This window comes from Chamaea fasciata, unplaced genomic scaffold, assembly GCF_029207755.1.
Source record: "Chamaea fasciata isolate MVZ Bird 193981 ecotype frontalis unplaced genomic scaffold, bChaFas1.0.hap1 SCAF_60, whole genome shotgun sequence".
NCBI lineage: Eukaryota > Metazoa > Chordata > Aves > Passeriformes > Sylviidae > Chamaea > Chamaea fasciata.
In genome coordinates, this window is record NW_027094145.1 from 355,346 (window position 1) to 372,790 (window position 17,445).

Consider the following 17,445-nt stretch of genomic DNA (forward strand, 5'->3'; position numbering starts at 1 on the left):
TCTTACTTTAGTAGCCTTCTGGAGGTGTAATTCAATAACTTCTTGCAAAATAAAACAGCAGCTTATAAAAATTTAAAAAAAAAGTCTTCACCACAGTAATCATTACAGCAGGGCAGATGCAACAACTATGCATTTGTTTAGTCCATCTAGACGTGGAAAAGGATTAAAACATTTAGACAGTAGCACAAGTCACCATCACTGTTGGGGGTTAGGTTTGTTCCTTCTTTCTCGAAAGAATTTTTTCCCCACAAGTTACCAAGGAGACCAAGTGTTGGATACTTGAGAGTACTTAACCGAAACAAAGAGGTGGACAAAAGGTGGAAGGGGGAGATAATGCAGGTAAAAGACAAAGCTTGAGGCAGCTGCGTGCTTTTCTTTTTCTGGCGTTCGGGGAGACGCGTGTCTCCCGCTCCTCAAGGAGCTCAGCCGCCGCAAAGCACGCCGAGCGGAGAACGGCTGTTGCTGGCTGGAGGAGTTTCACTGTGGCCAAAGGGATCCAGTCCTGGGAGGTCTGCTATCACCGGGTCGGCCTGAATCCGGAGTTTTCCCGGCCACTCGCGGGGAGCTGGTCCAGGCCCTGCCTCGCCATCGGCTTCTTCGGCGCTGCTCCTCTTGCTGCAGCGTGACCCTGCACCCCCTGCCTGCCGAGACACCCTGCCATCCCAGCGACCAGCCCGGGACTTTTCCACTGTTTCAGCTTGGTGCTCTGAGGATCCTGCAGGGACACCGAAACCAAACTGCCCTGGGTTTTGTGAAACAAAGCCCTCAAGGTTCTTGGTACTGTTGTCATTTGTCATTAACGCTGTAGTTGTTTGGTGGGGGGAGGGACGAGGTTTTTTTTGTGTTTGTTTGCTTTGTATTACATACTAGTAAAGAACTGCTATTCCTATTTCCCAAATCTTTGCCAAAGAGCCTCTGATTGTAATTTTACCTGGCAAATACCTGTCTTCCTAAACCAAGACAGATTTTGGCGCCCAAGTGTGGGGCTTGAGGGCACTGAGAAAAGAAAAGGGAAGAGAAATAGCAGTTCTTAACTAACCTAGTACTTTCTTTTGTGTGCATTGGATATAAAAACCTCATTAGGCTGCATCATGTGGTCTAACTTAGCCTGGTTTGGGTGGCATGTGGTTGTGGCTGTATTCCTTCCATTTGCAGGCCCTTATCTAAACATGGGCCCTATAACTAAGGCTACTGTGACTGTCATCCAGTTTATTTTATGGCTTAATAAGGTAAAGAACTCATGGATTTTTAATTTCCTCTGGAAGGCAGGCACATGGATTCAGTGCTATCGTACACTAACTGTGTGTTTTTGGAGTTACTTTAACAATGGTACCTACTGTGAGGAAATGACACCAGGGGAAGTTTCTTTTTCCCAACCCTTTACCCATCTCTTTGGGTCTGCCCCACCAGTTTTTGAAGGGTTTAAATCCTCTCTGAATGCTAATGATATCATACAATGGCTGGTGCTGCTAATATGCGTATTTCATTTAGCATTCAGAGATAAGGGAAGATTGACCTGGATAACCACCCTGATACCTACCCCACAGAACAGGGATGATACCCCAGAGCCTGACTCTGCCCCACAGCCTGCCTCAGAAAGGACCCACCCGGATTGCGTTGAGGTTCTGGTAAAAGAGATGGGCCAAATGCTGAAGGAGTACATTTCCCCAGCTCATGAAAAACCCTCCCCCTGCCCTGAGAAGGCAGAGACTGATGGTGCAGCAGTGGAACCCACAGACGTTACAACTGTCCAGGTTCCAGCTGAACCACAAGGGCAGCCACAGCCAGCAGCAGTCGCCCCTGTGGAAACAAGGAAGTGTAAAGTGAAATCGTCAGATCCTGGTATTAAGGATAAGAAAGGAGGGTCCTCACAGTCCACAGAAGAGCCACAGGTTGAGATCATCACTGAGTCCCTGACATATGAAAGTCTACGTAATCTGCAAAAAGATATTGCACGACGAGGACGTGAGGCTTATACAGCCTGGCTACTTCGAGTCTGGGACCTTATGGGTACAGGTGTGCAACTGGATAGTGCTGAAGCAAGGAATTTGGGACCCTTGACCCAGGACTCAGGTATAAATCAGATATTTGTAAGAGAGCAAAGGCCCCTTCCCCTTTGGGAACGACTTCTAATGAGTGTGAGAGAGAGATTTGTCCACAGAGACAGAATGCAAGAGCACAACAATAGAATGCGATGGAAGACCCTTGAGGAAGGAATCCAACAGTTGAGAGAAGTGGCAGTATTGGAAGTACTTTTTGGGAGGACCGGACAGCATGATAATGACCCCGACAAGGTTAAATGCACAGGGCACATGTTGTGGAATCTGGCAACTCATGGACCATCCCAATAACGCCACATTCATCGCAACAATTAGTGTCGAGGATAACCGAGAGACAGTGGGTTCTGTTGCCAACAAGCTCAGAAATTATGAAAGTATGATCAGTGGCCCAATGCAGGCTCATGTCTCTGCGGTGATGAAGGAACTCAAAGAGGAGATGAGGGAAATGAGAGAGGAGATGAGAAGGAACAGTTCCCATGTAGCACCGGTGCGAGTCACAGGACCCAGAATCAGAGCCCAACATCCCCCAGCGAGAGAGAGAGGGTACACCCCTCGAGCTGACCTGTGGTTTTATCTGCGGGACCATGGGGAGGACGTGGGAGCGTGGCATGGGAAACCTACTTCTGTCCTGGCAGCACGGGTACGTGAGCTCAAGGAGAGAAACGCTAACAGAGGGAGTTCCACTAGAATGAAGGTAGCCTCAGCCTCCCATGAGCAAGCTGCCAGGTATTACGGAGGTGGGAATGCTGTGTCAGATTCCCTCGAAGGAACCTCTACCATGTATGTCCAAGAAGGGAATAATAACCAGTGCTAGAGGGGCCCTGCCTCTAGCCAGGAAGAGGCACGGGAAAATCGGGTTTTTTGGACTGTGTGGATTCGATGGCCTGGCACATCAGAGCCACAAAAATATGAAGCTTTAGTAGATACTGGGTCGCAGTGTACTCTAATGCCATTGGGACATGTGGGGGCAGAACCGATTTCCATTGCCGGGGTGACGGGGGGATCACAGGAACTGACTCTGGTTGAAGCCGAGGTGAGCCTGACCGGGAAGGAGTGGCAGAAACTTCCGATTGTGACCGGCCCAGAGGCTCCATGTATTCTGGGCATAGACTTCCTCAGGAATGGCTATTATAAAGACCCTAAAGGACTCAGATGGGCTTTTGGAATAGCTGCTGTGGAGACAGAGAACATTAAGCAGTTGAACACCTTGCCGGGACTATCAGAGAACCCATCTGCAGTGAGACTCCTGAAGGTAGAAGAACAACAAGTACCTGTTGCCACCTCGACAGTGCACCGTCGGCAGTATCGGACAAATCGGGACGCCGTGATCCCCATCCACAAGATGATCCGTGAGCTGGAGAGCCAAGGAGTGGTCAGCAAAACCCACTCACCCTTCAACAGCCCCATCTGGCCTGTGCGCAAGTCTGATGGAGAATGGAGACTGACTGTGGACTATCGTGCATTGAATGAAGTGACTCCACCGCTGAGCGCTGCTGTGCCGGACATGCTGGAACTTCAGTACGAGCTGGAGTCCAAGGCAGCGAGGTGGTATGCCACTATTGACATTGCCAATGCATTTTTCTCCATTCCTCTGGCTGCAGAATGCAGGCCTCAGTTTGCTTTCACCTGGAGGGGCGTGCAGTACACCTGGAACCGGCTGCCCCAGGGGTGGAAACACAGCCCCACCATCTGCCATGGGCTGATCCAGGCTGCACTGGAGAAGGGTGAGGCTCCAGAACATCTACAGTACATCGATGACATCATTGTGTGGGGAAAGACTGCAGCTGAAGTATTCGAGAAAGGAGAGAGGATCATCCAGATTTTGCTGAAAGCCGGGTTTGCCATCAAGAAGAGCAAAGTCAAGGGACCTGCCAGAGAGATCCAGTTCCTGGGAGTAAAGTGGCAAGATGGACGGCGGCAGATCCCCACTGAGGTCATTGATAAGATCACAGCAATGTCTCCACCGACCAGCAAAAAGGAAACACAAGCTTTCCTAGGAGCCATAGGTTTTTGGAGGATGCACATTCCTGAGTACAGTCAGATCGTGAGCCCTCTCTACCTAGTTACCCGCAAGAAGAACAATTTCCACTGGGGCCCTGAACAGCAACAAGCCTTTGCCCAGATCAAGCAGGAGATTGCTCATGCAGTAGCCCTTGGCCCAGTCAGGACGGGACCAGATGTGAAGAATGTGCTTTATTCTGCAGCCGGGAACAACGGTTTGTCCTGGAGCCTTTGGCAGAAGGTGCCAGGGGAGACCCGAGGCCGACCACTGGGATTCTGGAGTCGAAGTTACAGAGGATCTGAAGCCAACTACACTCCCACAGAGAAGGAGATCTTGGCCGCCTATGAAGGAGTTCAAGCCGCCTCAGAAGTGATTGGCACAGAAGCACAACTCCTCTTGGCACCCCGACTACCAGTGCTGGGGTGGATGTTTAAAGGAAAGGCTCCCTCCACGCACCATGCCACTGATGCCACATGGAGCAAACGGACTGCCCTCATCACACAGCGTGCCCGTATTGGAAACCCAAATCGCCCTGGGATTTTGGAGATAATTACAAACTGGCCGGAAGGAGAAAACTTCGGTCTCAAGGACGAAGAGGAGCAGGAACAAGTGACACGAGCTGAAGAAGCTCCTCCGTACAACCAACTGCCAGCAGAAGAAACACACTACGCTCTTTTCACTGATGGTTCCTGTCGCATCGTGGGAATGAACCGTAAGTGGAAAGCAGCCGTATGGAGCCCCACATGACAGGTTGCAGAAGCCACTGAAGGAGACGGGGGATCAAGTCAGCTTGCTGAACTCAAAGCTGTTCAATTAGCCCTTGACATTGCTGAAAGAGAGAAGTGGCCAAAGCTCTACCTCTACACTGATTCGTGGATGGTAGCCAATGCTCTGTGGGGCTGGCTGGAAAGGTGGAAAAAGGCCAACTGGCAGCGTAGAGGAAAACCAATCTGGGCTGCTGATGAATGGAAGGACGTTGCCACTCGTGTAGAGAAGCTGCCTGTGAAAGTCCGCCATGTAGATGCCCATGTTCCCAAGAGTCGGGCTAATGAGGAACACCAAAACAACAAGCAGGTAGATCAGGCTGCCAAGATAGAAGTGTCAAAGATAGATTTAGATTGGCAACACAAGGGAGAGTTGTTCCTAGCCCGATGGGCCCATGATGCCTCGGGTCATCAGGGCAGAGATGCCACCTATAAGTGGGCCCGAGACCGAGGGGTGGATTTAACCATGGACAGTATTTCTCAGGTTATCCATGACTGTGAGACATGTGCTGCAATCAAACAAGCCAAGCGGGTGAAGCCCTTATGGTATGGTGGGCGGTGGTCCAAATATAAATATGGGGAAGCCTGGCAGATTGACTACATCACCCTTCCCCAAACTCGCCAGGGCAAGCGTTATGTGCTAACCATAGTGGAAGCCACCACTGGATGGTTGGAGACCTACCCTGTGCCTCATGCTACTGCCCGGAACACCATCCTGGGCCTGGAAAAACAAGTCCTGTGGAGACATGGCACCCCTGAGAGAATCGTGTCAGACAATGGGACTCATTTCAAGAATAGTCTTATAAGCACCTGGGCTAGAGAACATGGCATTGAGTGGGTGTACCATATTCCTTATCATGCACCAGCAGCCGGGAAAGTTGAACGGTGCAATGGCCTGCTTAAAACTACCTTGAAAGCACTGGGTGGGGGAACCTTTAAGAATTGGGATACTAATTTAGCAAAGGCCACCTGGTTGGTGAACACTCGAGGTTCCACCAACCGAGCAGGTCCTGCCCAATCTGAGCCCTTGCAAAAGACAGACGGAGATAAGGTTCCAGTGGTACACGAGAGGTATGCTGGGAAAAACTGTTTGGATTAATCCTGCCTCCAGCAAAGACAATCCCATCCGTGGGGTTGTCTTCGCTCAGGGACCAGGTTGCACCTGGTGGGTGATGCAAAAGGATGGAGAGACCCGATGCATACCTCAAGGGGACCTTGTTTTGGGGTGAACTACCCATGACAATGTGGCTGTATCCATATTTGCATATATATATGTATTTTTAACAGTTAAAACTCAATGTAATATGTTGGTATGGGAAAAAAATTCGGGGTGGATAATGTTGGGGGTTAGGTTTGTTCCTTTTTTTTCTCTAAAGAATTTTTTCCCCACAAGTTACCAAGGAGACCAAGTGTTGGATACTGGAGAGTACTTAACCGAAACAAAGAGGTGGACAAAAGGTGGAAGGGGGAGATAACGCAGGTAAAAGACAAAGCTTGAGGCAGCTGCGTGCTTTTCTTCTTCCGGCGTTCGGGGAGACGCGTGTCTGCCGCTCCTCGAGGAGCTCAGCTGCCGCAAAGCACGCCGAGCGGAGAACGGCTGTTGCTGGCTGGAGGAGTTTCACTGTGGCCAAAGGGATCCAGTCCTGGGAAATCTACTATCACCGGTTCGACCTGAATCCTGAGTTTTTCTCTGCCACTCGCAGAAGCTGGGCCGCTTTCTGCCTCGCCTTCGGCTTCTTCGGCGCTGCTCCTCTTGCTGCAGCGTGACCCTGCACCCCCTGCGCTGCCGGGACATCCTGCCCCTGCCTGCCGGGACACCCTGCCATCCCAGCGACCAGCCCGGGACTTTTCCACTGTTCCAGCTTGGTGCTCTGAGGATCCTGCAGGGACACCGAAACCAAACTGCCCTGGGTTTTGTGAAACAAAGCCCTCAAGGTTCCTGGTACTGTTGTCGTTTGTCATTAATGCTGTAGTTGTTTGGTGGGGGGGGAGTTTTTTTATTTTTGTGTTTGTTTGCTTTGTATTACATACTAGTAAAGAACTGCTATTCCTATTTCCCAAATTTTTGCCAAAGAGCCTCTGATTGTAATTTTACCTAGCAGATACCTGTCTTCCTAAACCAAGACACCAGGGCTCCTGCAGAGTGCGCTTTGCTTTGCTTTCATTCCTCCTGGAGGTAATTGGATCAATTATCTCTGACCCGAGCTGAGCTTGCTGTAAAGGGGCAGGAGGTTTGTGGAGCCCCAGGAATGGGGAATATTCCTGGGATACTCCAGGAAATGTTCCTGGGATGGCTCCAGGGAATCCTGGTGTGCCACAAAAAGCTCAGGAGCCTTTGATGTTTGTTTGGCTGCAGGGAGAGGAGTCCGTTAGAATCAAAAATGCTGCATTTGATGTAGAATATCCTGAATTTCATCGTTTCAATCTAAGCAGAACTCCCAGTCTTAAAGCTTGGTTTTAAAAGAGATTTTTGTGCAGTGGAGATCTCTTTGACGTGCCTGGAAAATTCTCATCTTCCCGAGGGACATTTTGGGTGAAAGTTCTGGATTCTGGAGGACAATGAGGGGACCCAAAGGAGCAGTTTGGGAGCTCCCTGTCCCCCTGAGCTGTCCTGGTCCTTTCTGGGCTCCTCGGGACCAGCCCTGAGGCTTTGATTGGACGCTTTCCTTGTGAATTTGGGGTGTTTTTTAAAGAAAACCTTTCGTTGGACACTGTCACCCGTGCTTTTTGGTTGTTGAGGGTTCTGATGTTGCCTTCGGAGGCTTTGGGAAGGGAACTTTATCCCAAGAAATCCTCCCTTTTCCAGGGACCTCTCACTAGAGGTCAGCACTGCCACGTTGCCGGCTCGGGAATGTTGGATGGTTGGGATTAAAACCACCGAGGCTGCAGCTGCTGGGGCTTGTTTGGGTGCCTGATGTGCACCAGCCTTGGTCCTGGCACGAGGTGTCCATCCTGGGGTGTCCATCCCTGGCAGTGTCCAAGGCCGGGCTGGACATTGGGGTTTGGAGCACCCTGGCGTGGTGGAAGGTGATTTTGAAGGTCCTTCCAGCCCAAACCAGTCTGTGATCCCATGGAATCGAGTCCAGTCTTTGGGAAAAGCACCTCAGTGCCTTCAATCAACTTCTCTTTGAATGTTTATTAATGGAAGGCAAAGCAAAGGGATGAGCTGGGAGGGAAAAAAGGGGAGGGGCATGGTCTGAGGGCTGAAGACATGGAGCTGTCAAAAGGGAGGAAGGGTTAAGGGAAAAGGGACGGACGGTGTAGCAAGGCAGGGAGAGGGTTGAAGGCACGGGAGCTTCCCACAGGCATCAGCTGCGTCAATCATCAGCTGTGCCTGGAGCTCCGGCTCCTCCGTCTCCAGGCGGTCTCATCTTCTGTGGCCCCTGAAGGTCTTCTAAGGCCACCGGTTCTTCTGAGCTAGCAGATGACTGCAGTTCTGCAATTCGCTCCTCGAACATCAGCTGGACAAAGAGGCTTATGTGGGAGGGGCTGTCGTCGTCTCTCAGGGCCTGAAGAGCTGGAAGAGACAGGCACAGAGCCCCGGTCAGAGCCCGGATGTGCGGGAGTCCAAGGAGACCCTCCTGCCAAGGGCCATCCGAGCCAGCTCCTGCCGTGGCCGCCACAAGAGAGGAGAGAGAGGCCAACGGGATTCGCCGCAAGGTGCTAAACACGAATCGCCCCGCACGCGTCCCCGAAATCTCTCCGTGTTCTGCGCACGCCAGCCCTTGACCGCACAGGGAGCCAGGCCCTCCGCAGGCAGGACAGGGATTGCAGCCCCCTGCGCGAGCATTGCGGCTCCCCCCGGCAGCCCCGCTGAGAACCCGCTGCCCTCACTCACCCTCGCTGAGGGCCTGGAGCTCTTCCTTCTGCCTCCTCAGGCGCACCCCGGCGATCCCTGGGAACACAGAGCCTGTCAGGGCCCCAGCGGCACGGCGCCCTGCCAGCGGCGCTGCCAGCCCTGTGGCCACACGGCCTCCTGCCCCGGCAGGGCTCGGCCCGGGCCCTTGCCGCATCCTGCCGCCCAAGGGCACGGCCGCAGAGGGCGGCAGCAGCCCCGAGGGCAGGCGCGGCTCCACGGCGCCGGGCGCGGATGCCGCTGCCGGGACGGGGGCTGGGGCTGGGGCTGGGGCTGGGGCTGGGAGGGAGCCCGGGCTCGTGGCTCACCGATGAGCTTGATGGCTGCCTCTCGCAGGGGCTCCTGTGGGTGCTCCAGGTAGGGCAGGGCCAGGCGCAGGTGTTCGGCCGCTCGGCTCTTGTCGTCTGCCAGCTGGAGAGAACGGCAGGAGGGAGGGAAGGGTTGGCGCGGGCTCAGCCCCTCGGCCGGGCGCTCCCGGCGCCCAGCCCCGGCCTGCGCTGCCCGCACAGCCCCGAGGCCCAGCCAGCGGGCGCCGGGCTCCAGAGGGGGCGGAGGGCCGGGCGCTGCCAGGGGAGCCGCGGTGCCGCCCCGCCCCGCGGCCCCGCTGGGCCGGCGCTCCGTCGGCGCCCGACTCGGGGCACAGGAGCCTGGAGAAGAGCCCGCGCGGCCCCACGGAAGGGAGCGGCGTGTGGGGCGCAGGCCGGAGCCCCTGCGTGCGGCGCTGGGCAGGGGCCACGGCTGCCAGCCCCGCACACCAAGCCCCGCCGTCAGGGGGCTTCTCCAGAGGCCGTCCTTACCACGCACTCGGCGAACTTGAACAGCTTCTCCGTCTTCAGCACGTGCTCGAGGTCGCTCCTCTTCAGGAAGCCGGCCGCACAATGCAGCGTTTCCCGAGAGGCCTGGGGAGCAGCAGAGACGGGAGCTGGCAGCGCAGCCCAGCCCAGGGCACGGGCCCTGCGTCCCTGCGCCAGGGCCGGCAGGAGGCTGCGAGCCGGGAGAGGTGCCTGGGCAGGAGGCAGCCGAGCCCCCTGTCAGGGATGCACCGGCATCACACAACGCCTCACCTTGGCCACGCGCTCGTTCACCTCGTGGCAGTGCAAGTAGAGTGGGAGCAGGCTCTGGCTCACAACTGTGTTCAGTGGCTCTTTGCCCTCATCCGCTACCAAGCCCATCACCTTTTGGAAAAGCTGAATGGAGAGCAGCTGCACCTGGCTGTTGTCCTGAAGGAAAGGAAGCGGAGGAGGCCTCAGCACCAATTTCTCCAGCCCAGCCGGGCAAAAGCCTAAAAATCCCCAGGGCACAAAGTTTCTGCGCAGCAGCTAATGCCCGTGGCACGCAGAGCCTTACGTTTCCAAAGAGCGACAGGAGGAGGTCGGCTAGCTTCAGGGCAGTGGTCCTGCCGATCACGGAGTCTTTCCGCTGGCACACATTGGTGAGCGCAGAGAGGGACATGGCGACCACCTCTCCGTCGGCATCCCCAAGCCGCTCCAGGAGGCTTGGAAGCAGGCTGCGTACACCTCCGGCCTGTATGGAACACAAGGCTGTGCTGGGAAGCCACCAAGAGCTGCAGCGCCAACACCGCCCTGGCTCTGCTAGCCCACCCTGCCGCTGCTGGGCCCAGAGGCCAAAGGCCTGTCCCGAAGCCCTCGAGCAGCTGGAGCAGGAGGCAGGAGAGCTGGGAGCAGCTGCCTCAGCTCCTGAAGCCCATCCAGCCCAAGGGGCTGCTTTCCCCAGCGCAGCTTCAGCCGCTGCCCCCTTCTCACCATCGAGGGCTCCTCGCTGAGCAGCACAAGGCCTTTGAGCGCCAGGTGACGTCTCTGCCTGCACGTGCCCCGCAGGTGCCTTGACATCTCCTCCAGGACACGGCCTGCGCATTCCCTCAGGTCCAGGAACTTGATGACCTGAAAGGCACAGGGCAGTGACAGGTGACCCGAACAGCAGGAGCCCAGAAGCGCACAGGGCCGGGCCCAGGCAGCAGCAGCAGCAGCAGCACAGGGCTCGGGCACCGGCCCAGGCAGCTGCAGCTACGAGAGGGCAGAGGGCTGAGAGGCAGCTGAGCGAGGCAGCGCTGGCTCACCTCCACCAGGAATGCCAGGGAGGGCAGATCCCAGCGTGGCTCCTCCCTGCTTAGTGGCTGGAGTAGGTAGAAGCCAATGCGGGAACAGCTGTGGCCCAAGTGACGGCGCATCTCCCTGTCAGGGGGAAAAAGGCAGCAAGAGCCTGAGGTGGGGGGGACAGTCTTCTCCCAGGAGGTCTAACTCACAGGTCCGGTCTTTCCCCAGTATCTCTGGAGGGGGATGTGGGCGCTTTGGGAGGCGGCCCCTTCTGGGCACCCTCCTCTGCCAGCCTTTTCCAGTCGGCTTGGCCGGCCCTCGGTGATGAGGCCCTCGAGGCCATGAGCACAGGGACTGTGTGGGGCACAGGGGACAAATGTGGGAGAGAAGGGGTTCTCACCTGGCCAGCAGACCCACGGCATAGTGCTGGGTGTCAGCACAGAGCAGCGTGTCCCAGCCACGCTTGCGCTCCATAGCCATCATCTCTGTGTTCCACCACATTTGGCTGAACAGAGCCTTCATGGCCTGCACTGCAAACCTGTGTGCAGAGCAAAACCCAGGTCACACGGCGAGCGCTGGCGCCGGCCACAAGGACATTGAAAAGACAGGAGGACTGGCACCTGTTGGGGTTGCTGGGAAGGCCGTGTTCCTCCTGGCACGCTCTCCAGAAGTCAGCAACTTCCACTGGCATCTCTTGTGTGGTGATGACAATGTGGAAGAGGAGAGCAACAAACAGACGGGCTGAATGAAGGAGCACTGCCCTGTGGCATTTGGGAACCTGGATAGTCAGCCACAGCCCCAGAGTTGCCTGCAAAAGAAGCAGCCCGAGACAGAGCTCAGTGCTAAGATGTCCGTGTGGCAGGGCCCGAGGGGAGACGCAGGGGGAGCGACGGGCCTGGAGCCCCCTGAGCCTGCCCTAAGCCAGTGCCTGAGGCAGGGAGAGGACGGAGAGCTGATGGAGAGGCGACCGGGGAGCGAGCAGAGGCCGGTTCCAGAAGCTCACCGCCAGGGCAAAAACGTCCTCGTCGTCGCCATCGGAGGTGGTCGTTGTATGCAGAGGCCAATCCTCCATCACGCGGATGAGTGCTGGCAGCACCTTCTCCGCTGTCACAGCCGATGAGCCTATGGCTCTCCACATGCTTGCAGCAGCTCTGTGGGATTGGAGCTCTGTGTCAGGGCCGTCTCAGTCACAGTAGCATGCCCTGTGCAGCTGTGGAGGCCCAGGTGACAGAGCCCTGGTGCCCTGAGGGGCAGGGAGGGAGCATGGCAGCAGGCTGGTGGAACAGAGGGGCCCAAGGGTCCTGGACCGCTCCGCCTGTCTGGCAGAGCCCATTGGACAGGCTCTGCAGGGCAATGGGCTCTAAAGGCTGCTGAGCCCTGAGTTCTCAGGGCAGGTGGGCCCCATACCTGTCACACGTTGGGGCACAGCGCAGGAGGGTCAGCACAACGTCAGCAGGTTGGTCTTCGGCCAGCCTCAGAAAGTCCAAGCGCATCCTGGCATCCAAAGTGACACAGGCCGCCAGTCTCTGGTGAAGGTCCTTCACCATGGCTGGCACCTGGAGGAGACATGGGGAAGACCTGGAGCGCTGTCCAAGGGAGCAGCTTTCCCCAAGAAGTGCTTCCCCTCCTGCCACACTCTCCTGGCCTCCAAGACTCAGGGTCTCTTTTGTGTTGGTGTTTCTGAAGGCCACGGACTCAGTCACTGCCATGTCCGTATTTGCTGCGTCATTGATTGCAGCATCCAAGCGCTGAGCCAAATCTGGGCTGACATTGGGCTCTGCCTGGAGCTCAGTCGGCCTGCGGTCAGGCTCAGCTGTTCCACGACTTCTGGTCATCCTACGCCGAATGGGCACGAGCCTCCGGAACATCTGCAGGAGAGCAAAGGACAGGGAAGAGAGACACGTTCCATGGAGTGCTCCAAGCGCGGAGCTCGGCCGAGCAGTGACAGCAGGCCCAGCCCAGGCGGGGATGGCTGCACGTACCTTCAGTGATCTGCGGAAGCGGCCACGGGTGGGCTTCTTCTCCTGTGTCTGCTCCATGGTTGCATCTGGCAAAGAGCGAGCGTAGCCAGAGCTGAGGGGTTGCAGGAGAGGCCAGAGAAGCCAGCCCTGCTCTCCCCAGGCAGGGACAGCCCCGGGATGCCCCAGGGGATGGAGCACAGCTGCTGCAGGGGCAGCCTCGGCCCCTCTTCCATCCTGTCAGTGGGCGGAATGGGAACGGGGATGGGATGGGGCCAAGCTGTCCGCAGCCATCGGCCTTGTGGCCCGGCTCTGCCACTCACCATCCTGCTGTGGCTGGAACTGCTCCAGCTCTTGAGGGGGTTGTGCTGGAGCATCTCCAGGGCTTGTATTTCTTCTCCCCCAGCAAACTGTGAAGAGGTCGCGAAATCTGCCCGCCATGTCAGTGTCTGGCCTCGAGGGCACCTTCAGACAGATGCCTCTGAGGAAACCAGGGAAAACCCTGAGGCAACAAGTCGTGCAGTTGTGCCTTGAAGGCACCTGCGGCAAAGAAGCCTCAGGAAGGCTGCAGGACAGCAAGTCCTGCACACTGGTCTTGAGGGCTCCTGCCACAACGACAGGAGACTCCTTGTGGTGCTTCAGGTCACCAGATCCTGTGGTCTGGCCGCGAGGGCACCGACCGCAGGGTTGGGAGATGCCTCGGGAAAGCTCCGAGTCACCAAGTCCCGCAGTCTGGCCGCGAGGTCAGCTGCAGGAGCAGCGCTTCGGAAAGGCTCCGGGTCGGGCACAAACGAGCGGGCTGTGTGGGAACTCCTCACAGCACCTCTCTGGCGCGTCCTGTCCCGTGGCGTGCTCCAAGCACTGTGGCGTGGCTGCGTTGTTGCCAGCACCTATGTCACCGCGTGTCACAAAGGCTCCTCGGACACCCTGTGCCTTTCCCTGCCACGGTGACCACGCTGCTACACCGTGTCACAAAGGGCCCATGCACACCCTGCCACCTGCCCCGGCCCTGCCCCCGCTCCACCCAAAGTGGCCCAGGTCGGAAGGAATCCCTTGGCCCAAGTGTCTAAGAGAGCCCAACAGGACCTTGAATGATTTGATGGCTCGAGCCATCGGCAACCGCTGCCCTGCTCTGCGGGCTCAGGGCGGCAGAAGGAGCCCCCAGGGCTGCCGACGCAGCCACAGCGGGAAGGGCAAAATTTCCCCAAAATTCCTGAAATTTTCCCAAAAGTCTCCAAAATTTCCCCAAAATGTCCCAATTCCCAAAAATTCCTCAAATAATCTCCCCAAATCTATTAAAATTCCCCCAAATCTTCCAAATTTCCCCAAAAATCTCCAATTTTCCCTAAAATTTCCCCAAATTACCAAAAACCACCAAAATTCCCCCAAATTATCCCAAAATTCCCCAAATTTTCCCCCCAAATTCCTGATTTTTCCCCAAATTTTTCCCTAAATTTTCTCAATTTTGGACCCAAATTTTCCCAAATTTTCTGAAATTTTTCCCAAATTTCACCAGTTTTGACCCAAATTTCCCAAATTTTGGCCCAAATTTCCCAGAATTCCCTATTTTCCAAAAAAACCCTTTCCAAATTTCTCCATTTTTGACCCGAGTTTCCCAAATTTCCACCAAAATTTCCCAAAAGCTCCCAAAATCCTTTAAAACTTCCCATGTCCCCCCGAAATTTCCCAAATTTCCACCCAAATTTCTCCAATTTCCCCATTTTTTACCCAAATCTGAGGGATTTCCCCCCATTTCCTCACGTAGGGGGAGGGGCAGCTCCAGCTCCGGCGCCTCCTCTGCGGCAGGACGGGAGGGGAGAGAAAAAGTCACAGAAATCGTCAAAATTGGCCCAAAATTGACCCAAAATGAACCAAAATGTACCAAAAATGATGAAAAGACACAAAGTCGTTCAAAATTGACCCAAAATTGACCCAAAATGGCCGAAAAATGACCCAAAAATATTCAAAAATGAGTCAAAATTGTCCAAAATTGACCCAAAAGGAGCCAAAACCACCCAAAATGATAAAAAAGATCAAAAATGTCAAAAATGTCCAAAATGTCCAAAATTTGGCCCAAAAGGAGCCAAAAATAAGCCAAAAATAAAATCAAAAAATTGACCAAAATTGACTCAAAAAATGAGGAAAAAAAAGGTGAAATGCAATAGGCGAGCAGGGGCCGGCGGCCAGCACGGAGGGGCAGAACCCCGCAGCACCGCTCGGAGCCCCTGCCTACAGCAAGAGGCACTCGAGGGCAACAAGAAGAGTCTTGGTGGGAGCCAGAACAGTCTGCAGACAGTCCAGCTGCTTCTAGCCGAGTGTTCACACCCCTAAGTCACCCAGATGTCTGATCAATTATCCTTCTCTGTGCTGCCAAATTCAGGTCCCTTGTTTTGTGTACAACGCAAACAGTACCTGCAGTAAGACGGATTCTCCCCACACTCCCCTTTTTGATTAAAGTAGCTAAAGCATTGCTATTGTAAATGTACATTGACTCTTTTTTACATGGCAATAGGAAGTTCAAGTATTTAATAAAAACCTGAAGTATGTATTTACACGGTGATCTGATCAATTGATTTTGGTCAAAAGGTGATAGATACAGAAACTACACATTTACTGCTGGAATAAAGATATTTCAGATCCTGTACATTACTTATCCTGGAATTCAAATGTGAACATGATGTTGTGACTAAACCAAACCTTGTCACTCTTCCCCCATCACCCTCTCAGCCACTGAAGGACTAAGCAACAGTTTTCAGTTACTTTGACCAATTAATTCTTCACGACAGTAAAATCAAGGAGTCGCACAGATTTCTGTGCCACTTTCACAACAATAGATTAGAATCCCATTTAGATCTATTTCTTATTTCTTACCAATATTGGCACTAGTTAGTCTAGTCACAGCTAATGAGAAAGTTTCATTAGCTTCCAGCTGTCTTTGAAAACAGATGTAATCATCATGTGTGCATATACTTACATAGATTTACAATGGGCAGCTTAAATTCCTTAAATGCTGTTAGTGATGCAGAAGCCCAGAGAACTTTATTAACCAATTATCTGGTATCAAACTTCTTTTGATCCGCATGTCTAAGGATCAAGGGTTTACAAGATTTGCTGAACTGACATTGGTTTCAACTAAATGAGCTCAAGAACTGAATCAGAACACTTTCAAATTCTCCTTAGTTTTACTGTTGTTTCACTCCTCTGGAATAAAGAAATTGACCAGTTGAATGTTAATCTAAAGCAAAAAATATGCAATATTATGGCCACCACTTAAACCCCAAACTTTTGTAATAAAGTATTATTCCATGCACATGTCAAAAATGCTTAATCAACCCAAAGATCAGAAATAATATGCAAGAAAGGAAATAAACATCTGAAAGCCCTTAAAGCTCAGTAACACTGGATATGTTCAATAGCAACTAAGACATAATTGGCTTTATTTTTTTTTCAAGCTCCATCATTAAGAGACTGATTAATTACACAGTGCAGAAATTAAAATCTCATGGCAACTCACTCCAAACAGTCTGCACTGCAAAGCATCTGTAATTCAAATAGAAGTTTCAGATAAATGTAGTGTGCAGTGAATTCCAGCAGTACCTCAGGCTCTGGGGTACTGGGCAGATGGAACCACACAGATGCCAAACCCTGCTGATCTCTCACACAAGTGAGCCTGTGTGGCCAAAGGCTTCTTTTGCAAAAACCCAGATGCTTGTGCTGGCAGGCAGAATGTAAAACACAGTGGTCTGTAGCACCTGCCTCTTCTGCATCTTCACATTGGTTAGTCCCCAGAAGTTTTAGTTATGTCTGCTTTATTCTCTGTTCCAGTTCATGCTTGTGTTTAATAAGCCGTTCTATTTCTGTTCCTAAAGTTTGCAGGTTTTCCTTCGTGGGAGGGGAAAAAATGATAAGATAGGTTATACAGGGAAATTAATCCATCAGCCCAAAATGCACTAATAAGTCAAAATTAGTGTTTATGTCAGCAGGTTGATACTTTCAAGTATCCAGAACAAATGCAAATTATCAGAGTCAGAAAAAAACCAAACTCATTTCAATAAAAAACTCAAAGCTCTTGGCAAGTCCTTTTTTGCAGTTACCAGTACTCCACAGGATGCCCAGAAGGTAGAATGCTAGTTCCCCTAAGCATTTAAGGGAAATGATGATTACAGGAAGAGATCTCCAGCTTGTGCACAACCCTGCAGCCCAGCTGGCAGCCTGCACACCATTTTCCAGCCTGCCAGCTCTCCGTGGCAGCAGAGGTGCTGCCCCAGCAGCTCAGGAGGGCCAGGCAGGCAGAGCCCATGCTCCTGGTTCCACATGCCCAGGGGAGAGCATGGAGAGACCCTGCCCTGCTGAAGGCACAGGCACTCCAGGTCTTACCTCAAGCAGCAGCCCATTAGTGCAGCATACTCTGAGGGTACCAAACTGGAGGAACATGGCATCATGTCACGTAACTCCCCGGTTAACCTCAATGCTATCAGTGGCACCAAATCACAATGAGCTGACTTCTGAAAAGCCTTTCACAGCATGCAGTGAAGGAAGCATCTAAGAACCACAAGAATGTGCACAAGAACTGGCACAGCTACTCACTTTCAATGTAATATTCTTCAGTAATGTATCTTCTAATACAGCCTGAAGCTTCCTGTTTATCTCTAAGGAGAGCTCCAAGGTGAGCCCACTGTCTGCAGGGTGAGATGTATACAGAGATGCCATAATCCCACCACGCCTGCTCAAGTGAACTTTGTTGAAGTCAG